General features: G+C 52.1%; 1 long non-coding RNA gene across 1 annotated transcript in view; it reads left to right on the top strand.

Annotated features, from left to right (window-relative positions):
• Nucleotides 1-8,244, top strand: part of LOC115948374 — a 21,107-nt gene extending 12,863 nt beyond the window's left edge. The window contains exons 2-3 of the long non-coding RNA XR_004082191.1: nt 5,621-5,722; nt 8,168-8,244. This is a non-coding gene — a long non-coding RNA (uncharacterized LOC115948374). The remainder of the gene's footprint in view (nt 1-5,620; nt 5,723-8,167) is intronic.

Below are 8,244 nucleotides of genomic sequence, written 5' to 3'. Positions count from 1 at the left end.
GGGGCCATTGCTGAGCCTGGAGCAGAGCCTGGGCCTGCTCTGACCCCTGCACACAGGGACAGACTGGGGGACACAAGGACAGACAGGGACGCAGGGACAGACAGGGGCGCCCAGGGCTGAGTCCCCTCTCCCTGGGGCTCCTCTCCAGGCTGAGCAGCCCCAGCTTCCTCAGCCTTTCCTGGGCACAGAGATGCTCCAGGCCCCTTTTCAGCTCCACAGCCTCCCATGGAGCTGCTCCAGAAGCCCCAGGTCCCTCCTGGCCTGAGAAGCCCAGAGCTGGGCACAGTCCAGGCTCTCACCCCTTTTCACAGGTTTGAGATCATGGTGCACACCCAGGGCTGGAGGAAGGCTCAGTGCACCAAGTGCTGCCCAGCCAAGGTGTCACTACAAGGAAAGGAACATGCAAAAAATACCAAATATATTCTGTTATTATTCCCGGTTTTAATAACTGCAAAAGAGTGCAAACAGAAAAGCTGTTAAGGATTTTAAAATTCATCTTTATTGTTTCCCATAAGCAAGAAGCTGCTGTTGTTTCCCCAGGATGAAGTTTAGCAGGAGTCATTTGGATCTCAATGTGTCCTAATTGCTCTAGGGACGCTAATAAAAATTCAAAATAAGGAGCTGTAGGATTTGGTTTCAAGAAAAAGCATGTTCCATGCACAGTGATTTCTGATTACCCAAAGGCTCTTTTTTTAGCATGTAGCTGGTTTATTTTAGTCTGTGGGATATGTTTTATCCACGGCCTCTTTTCCACATTGGAAGTGAAGGATGTAGGAGCTGCAGTTTGCACTGGCAGAGATGGATGGAAACCACTGGGACAGCATATTGCCCATGAGCAAGGACCAGGAGTGCTCCAGGGGCTCTGTGATGTGTAACTCTGGCATCAGTGTGTGGCTGAGGGCTCAGCCCACCCTGGTCCTCACAGCCTGCAGAAATGCTGCAGGTGACTGAGAACTTGGTGTCACCAGGGAGGGACTCCTGTACAGAGCAGGGGGTGATGTACAGAGCAGTTTGGTGCTGCACAAATCTTTGGTGTTTCCACATCTTGAGCTCACTATGCAATGCTGCTTTCCCTGTGTTCAGACTGTAACAGAGCAATGGATGTAAAAGAATTAGAGAAAATCCAGAAAAAGGTAGGCAAATACTCAAAGGGGTGGAGAAGCTTCTGAGAACAGTCTAAGAAGGCAGGGTCTACAATCTGGAGAGGAGAGGCTGAGAATGAGAATGAAGTCTTCAAAATCATATAATCATATAAAAAACAAGCCCATGGGGGAAATAATTGAGGATTTTCACAACGAGAATGGTAGAAGGTTTTTATTTTCAGCCATGTTGAAAGGGCAGAGGTCAAAGCAGAGACATAAGAAGGAAGAAATGTGCTTCAAAAAAGAAGAATCATGGCTGTGATCTCTCCATGTCTCTACAGGATTGTCTCCTCAAAGAGCCCTGACCGTGCCCACGTGCAGGGTAACCTGTGACACCTGCCTTTTATAAATCCACTGAAAGTCAGGTGATAAAAGCACATCCATCCCTGTCCTGCAGCCACGCTGTGGATGGGATCTGCAGCCTGGACATCAAATGGATGGGATCTGCAGCCTGGACATCATCATCTACAGCCTGGGCACATTCCACAGGAACTCGGAGCACATGGTCCATCACAGCAAAGGATGTCACTACAGGCATTTTAGCCCAAGAAGTTCAACATCCCTTCCAACCCAAACCATTCCGTGATTCTGTCTTCACTAGGCCAGAGGGAATGGGATGCAGAGCAGCAAGGAGAAGCAAGGCTGCTGCAGGAAGCAGCCCAGCTCAGTATGAACTTGAGGAAAAGCTCATGCTTGACTAAGCAGCAGGATTCTTCCCCAAGCCTTCCTGTGTCCCAGCAGCCAAGTGGTTACACAAAACTGAAGTGGGAGCCTTTCCAGTTCCTAACGCAGGAAAGAAAATTAAAAATAAATCATTTCCCACCAGCCATTCAGCTTCAACAAAAGCTGGGACACTTCCAGGGCCAGTCCCTGAAAGAGCTGCTGTGTGGTTTCCAACCCCTCACAAAATCAGGGCAAACTTTGCTGCTTCTCTGCCCGGCCTCTTTGGGACCAGTGCTTCCCTGCAGTGGATGCCAGCCCGGCTTCGCTGGCCCTGCTGCAAATCCAGCATCATCCCAAAGCACATGATGGGGTATTTCTGCTCTCCTTCCCTCCCAACCAGCCCTGCCCTGTCCCCTCCTTGTCCAGAAGCTGTGCAGGACCCAGGGCAGAGTGGGGCTGGAGCAGGGAGTGAGGGGCTGTCCTGAATTGCTATTCTGTGGCACTGGAAACTCACAGTGATGAGCTGATGCTGGGGAATTCTGATAAATGAAGGTAATAGCTGTTGGCTTGCTGAGTCTGGCCTGCAAACCAGGGCAGCATGAGATGGGATCCTCAGTCCCTTCAGCTTCTGCCCCATCTCTCCCACCAAGCCCCAGCTCTGGGAAGGAGAAAAAGCCATGCTTAGCCATGGACCATGGACGCCTTGGCTTCCCTCGGCCTCTCCTACAGCAATAATGTGCTCTTTCTAGCAAGAATCCATGTTCTTCTACTTATGGAGATCTTACAGAGCTGCTCTGCTCCAAATCATGGGGATCCTGCTTAACAACTGTCTACACCTAGCAGGGCCACATTATCTGATTTTTATGTATCTGTTTTCCTGCCAGACCCTGTTTGGAATGCCACCCCTGGTTATGTTTGTGGGAGGCTGGGATCACTGGACATGCAAGGGGTGCCCACCCTGTTCCCAGGACCTAGGGAAGAGCAGTCACTTGAGAGAGTGCCTGAGCCTGCAGAAAGGGCAAGACTTGTGAAAATCCACAGATGGGAACCCACATACCCCTTTTCAGCCCTTACCTACTTCAGAGAGCGCTTTGCAAAGCAGACACAGAATGAAATGAGGAGGGACTGGGGGAATGTCAGCCTGCAGCCCAAGGCAGCCAGGCTGTACAGCTTTGGGACAGTCAGAGGAGCCCCACAGGGACCTCTGAACACCCCCCTGTCCCTCACCCCAGTGCTGCAGTGTGTCCTCTCCCCACAGCCTGGTTCAAGCTGTGGTACCTTCAGAGGCTGAGCTGCACTTTGGTGCTTTCCAGAGCAAACAGAACAGTGTTGAGAGTCTGGGTTTGGGCTTTGTCCAGAGCTGGTGACCTTTCAGCTGTCTGCTGGAGGCAAATGTGGACAGTTGCAACCAGCTGTTCCACCACCGTTTTTTCTTCCAGGTTTTTCAAGCTGTGGAAAATCTTGTCTGCTCCTCCCTTTGCTCTGTCTTCCAGTCTATCTGCTCCTCCCTTTGCTCTTCCACCTTCCCCACACAGGTGGGGAGGCAGCAGGTCACAGATGAGCTGTAGGGTGGGGAGACCCTCTGCAGCTGACACAGGATGAGCTGGGAGTGTGGCAGGAGTTGGCTGCATGACTCCAGTGCAAGGCATCACCATGAAGAGCTCTGATCAGAGCCACAGAGTGTCACAACCCAGTATGGCAGTTCCTCTGGAGATTCTGGGAAGCCTCAGCCACTCACAACCTGTGTGTGCTTCAAGTGACTGCCACTGCAAGCAAAAATCAAGTGGTTGGTGACTTGTTGGGAGTTTGTCATGGGTTGCTACACCCTCAGCTTGTCTGCAGGCTTTGGGTGCACACAGCAGCCCCTAAGCAGGTGTGTGCAATGGGAGACCCACAAACCTCAAGGGTCAGGACGCTGCAAGAAGCCTGGATTTCTCCTCCTGGCTGTGCTCAGCTCCCAGTTTTGTCACCCTGGAAGCTGATGGCCTTCCCAGGTCAGCAATAGTCTGTGCACACATCCTGCCAGGGTTTCCCTGGTGCCTCTTCTCCAGCAGGAGCCCAGGCCAAGGAGGAACATGACTAAGGCTTTAACTATTGATTCCTCAGCACTCCTTCCAGACCACAAACATTCCAGTGAGACTTCACGGAGGGTGAAACAGTAGTGTAATGCTTAACAACTGTAGTAGTTTATATGTAATAAAAAAATTGTGGTGTTTTTTTTTCTTTTAATATAAATAATGTAAGTTACTTAAAGTTAGGAGGGATGGCTGGGACACCACACATTAAGGTTTGTCAACATTTCTTACTCAGACTCATCTCCTAACTGCTTTGAGTTTCCTGTTTTCTGGTTGCATACAGCTGTGCCCAGCTTGAACTGCTGGACTGGAATTCAGCTTGGGTGGTTCCTACTGGAGTTTTTGGATGGATGGCAGGGAGGTGGAGAATTTCAGCTCAAAGCCTTCTGGCTGTTTTTAAAAAATTTCACTCAACCCCCCCCCATTATTCATCTCATATTAAGAAAAAGGCCAGCAAAGTTTTGCTGGGAAGATTCCTCCAAAGATTTGAGCAGTGGCTCAGTGTTGCATGTCTTACATGTCTGTATTATACCTTCACTTTGAGAAAGTCAAAATTTGGCCCTGGTTAGGTTTTCAGTATTTTTTGAGGTCACAGTGCGGTTGTGCTCAGGAGAGTGTTGGTTGTTTTACAAATAAATTCCTGGAAGATGCTGCATTGGCTGGGCCCTGCTGTCAGTGCATCGGAACACCAAGTGCTGGGACTGATTTTCTCTCCTGGATTTGGTGGGAAAGAGATTTACAGCTTTTCCCTCTTAATGTGGGATGGCAGATGAACAGGCTAGAGGAGACTTGGCCCACATGTATGAATCTGAGGACTGTCCCAGGGGCTTGTTTTGCCCTCAGCTCCTGCAGATGGGATTCTGGGCTACAGGAGGCTGATGTGCTGGTGACCCAGGAAGTCTAGGCTGGCCTTTCTCTTGTCAGGCTAGTGGAGAATGAAGCTGAAGGCCTGCAAGGGCAAGTCCAAGAGAGGGTATAAGCAGATCCCTCTGCAGGGACTCGACACAGACATCTGCTGCCAAGCTGCTCCATGGGCTCTTTCTAACCACAGGAAAGCAGGTGGCACATCTGGGCCCTGACCCACCCATCACCTCTAGCAGCACACAGGCAGTGCTGTCCTGTCTGTTTATCTCCATCAACTCTGTGCAAGTCTGGCCTGTGAGCTCAGGCAGCTGTCTGTAGGGGACACACCCTCTGTGGTGACCTGACATGCTCCCCCAGCCTGGGGTCACCTCAGGGGGACACGTCACTGTCCCTGCGTTGTGCAAAACACTCTGCAAGAGACATGTTGCTACATCAATCACTTGATAGCTTGGATTTGCTTGCATTTACTCAAAAACCTTTACCATGACTCTTGTTTGTTGGGGGGATCAGTCCAAAACTCGGGTATCTCACTCCATGGATCTGATGGGTGAAACTGGACCTTCTGTGGGCTCACATTGGCAAATTTCTCCTGAAACCTGCAACCACAAGAGTCCCTTTGCTCCACTTTATCTGGCTGGGGGGGCTTTGTAAGGAAAGATGTCCGAAGCCCTGTGTAAGGAATACTCTTGCACTGCCATGTCTGAAAACCCCAGAGAACCAGAGCACGCTGAGGAAAAAGCTCTTGCAGTGCTCTGCCAAGGAGCCATGGGATGGGTCTGGGAAGCAGCCCGATGAGGAGCAGCAGCAGGGAGGCAGAAAAGCAGCAGGATTCTCCTCTCTGGCCTGGCTCTCACTCTCTGTGATCCCTTGTTGCAGGCAGGGGCCGTGCAGGGATCGGGAGCGCCCGGCTGCGATAGTGTGGCCATGCCGCGCGCGCTGTGACAGCGAGGGATGCACACGGATGCACCTGGAGAAGAGGTAAAACTGCCAGCACTGCCTCCAGGAGGGACCTGCCCCATCTCAGTACTGTGGCACATGCAGCCCTCAAGGAGTGCTTCACCCCAAAGCCATGCTATGGGACTCTGAACTCCCCAGCCCATCACACGTCCCAGCCGTGGGGAGCAGGACACGGGCCAGATCTCTGTGTCCAGGATTGCCTGGGCTGTGGGACGGGAGCAAAGCCAGGCAGGAATTGGGGCTCCCCTTGGGATCTGGCCTGCTCAGCAGCAGCTCAGCATGTACTAGGTAGTTCTGCCCTTACCCAGGCCACGGAGGGGTGTTTTGGGTCCAAATCCCTCCTCTCCCTTACTCAGGTGCAGAGGAAGCAGCAGCAGGGAGGGGCTGCTGACATCTCCACAGGTGAGAGGTGCTCTGTAGGAGCAGAGGCAGCTGCAGTTCTGCACCCCTTGTTAACAAGAACTGACCTGGCGCAGCAATTAGGAACTTTACTGCTAGTGAAAGCTTCAGCTCAGCAAGTGGGAGCACTCAGAGTCTGTTGCTGAACCTGGGCACCCTCCTGGCTGCTCAAAGGTGATGGCTTACTGAGAGGGAAACTGAGGCAGGGAATGTGAACGATCTGCTTCAGATGTGAGTTAGGAACCGAGTTAGGGGGAAAACCCCAGAGTCCTGTCTGCCTGCTGGCACTGATTAGCCAGGCTTCCTGTGCAGGTGAATCACAGTCACATCACCAAATGGTTTGGGTTGGAAGGGACCTCAGAGATTATCCTCCCACCCCCTGCCCTGGGCAGGGACACCTTCCACCGTCCCAGGTTGCTCCAAGCCCTGTCCAGCCTGGCCTTGGACACTTCCAGGGATCCAAGGGCAGCCACAGCTGCTCTGGGCACCCTGTGCCAGGGCCTCACCACCCTCCCAGGCAAGAATTTCTTCCTAATCTCTAATGCAGCCCTGCCCTCTGTCAGTGTGAAGCTATTTGTCCTTGTCCTGTCACTTCACGCCCTTATCAAAGTCCCTCTCCAGCTCTGAGTCCCTTTAGGTTCTGGAATGGGCTCTAAGGTCTCCCTGGAGTTTTCTCTCCTCCAGGCTGAACAGACTTATGAAGACAGATAATATTTTAAAAATATCTGTGAAGACACATATTGCTTAAAACCAAAATCAGCTGTTACATTGGCTCAGCCTGGATGCCATGCAGAATACTCCTGCTTCCAGAAAAGATCATTTCTGGTGGCATTTGACTGCAGCTGTGGGAGGGTTATGATGGAGTAAAGCTTGCACAGCACTGTGGGGCTGAGGATGGTGCTTGTAAGACCTTGCAGACTTTGCATCAATTGGTCTATTTGCCAGTAAAGTGCCTTTTTGTCATAAAAACTACTTATATCAGTGCAAAACAGTGTCCTTCCCTTGCCCTACAGAGAGAGCATCCCAGGGAATATTCAATCAGGACACTTTTGCCAGAGTTTTAGCTGGCAGCTTGTGACACCCTTCAGCAGTACTTGTGTGTTGGGAAAAGAGAAGTGGTGCTCTGGCAGGCAAGATGCTCTGCAGAAATGCTAACTCAGCAGGGAGAATCACACAGGTTGGCACAGCACAGCTGCTTAGAACGGTTAGAAAAGAATAAATCACTCTTATTGCCTGTTTCACCTATTTCTCCTCTTTCTGGAGGACAGGGAATACAAGGGAATAGCATCCCAGCAGCGAGTCTGGGAAATGCAGCCATGCCACGTTGCTGTCCCCAGCCCTGGGCACTAACCCTGGGGTAGTTACCGCTGAGGAGGACAACGGAGAGGAGGGCAATTGGTAGGGTCACCTCATAGGAGATTGTTTGAGCTACTGCCCGTAGTGCCCCAATCAGGGCGTATTTTGAATTGGACGCTCAGCCTGATCATAGGATGGAGTATACTGCCAAGCTCGACGTGGCTAGTAGGAAGAGTAGGCCGAGGTTAAGCCTGGGCAGGACACATCCCCTGTTCTGAGGCCCTCTGGGGTTATGGCAGCAGCAGGGAAGGTGGGTGGCTCAGCACAACAACAGCTTTTCCTCTCCCATCTCACTGCCCTGAGTAAAGAGCACTGGGCCTCCAAACACCAGAATAGTCCTTCCCTGCTTTTACACTGAGGATGTGAGGTGAGGTGGGGGCTTCCACCTGCCTTCCCATCCCCTCCCGATGCCCACTTTACTGTCCCCAGCCCTGGGCACTAACAGCCTGGGTGGGACACATCCCCTGTTCTGAGGCCCTCTGGAGTTATGGCAGCAGCAGGAAAGTTGGGTGCCTGGGCTCCAATGGCTCAGCACCACAACAGGAGCTTTTCCTCTCCCATCTCACTGCCCTCGGTAAAGAGCACTGGGCCTTCAAACACCAGAATAGCCGTTCCCTGCTTTTACACGGAGGATGTGAGGTGGGGTGGGGGCTTCAACCTGCCTTCCCATCCCCTCGCCATGCCCACGCTGTGCTTTCTTTTCCCTCGCAGGCAGCAGCGAGGCTGAGCTGAGCGCGGGGAGGGATCCCACCAGCGGACCATGAGCGAGAGCAGCCCCTTGCCATGCA

This window comes from Geospiza fortis, unplaced genomic scaffold (assembly GCF_000277835.1).
Source record: "Geospiza fortis unplaced genomic scaffold, GeoFor_1.0 scaffold413, whole genome shotgun sequence".
NCBI classification, from domain to species: Eukaryota; Metazoa; Chordata; class Aves; order Passeriformes; family Thraupidae; genus Geospiza; species Geospiza fortis.
The sequence above is the reverse complement of the archived record's forward strand: the minus strand, read 5'-3'. Positions and strand labels throughout refer to the sequence as shown.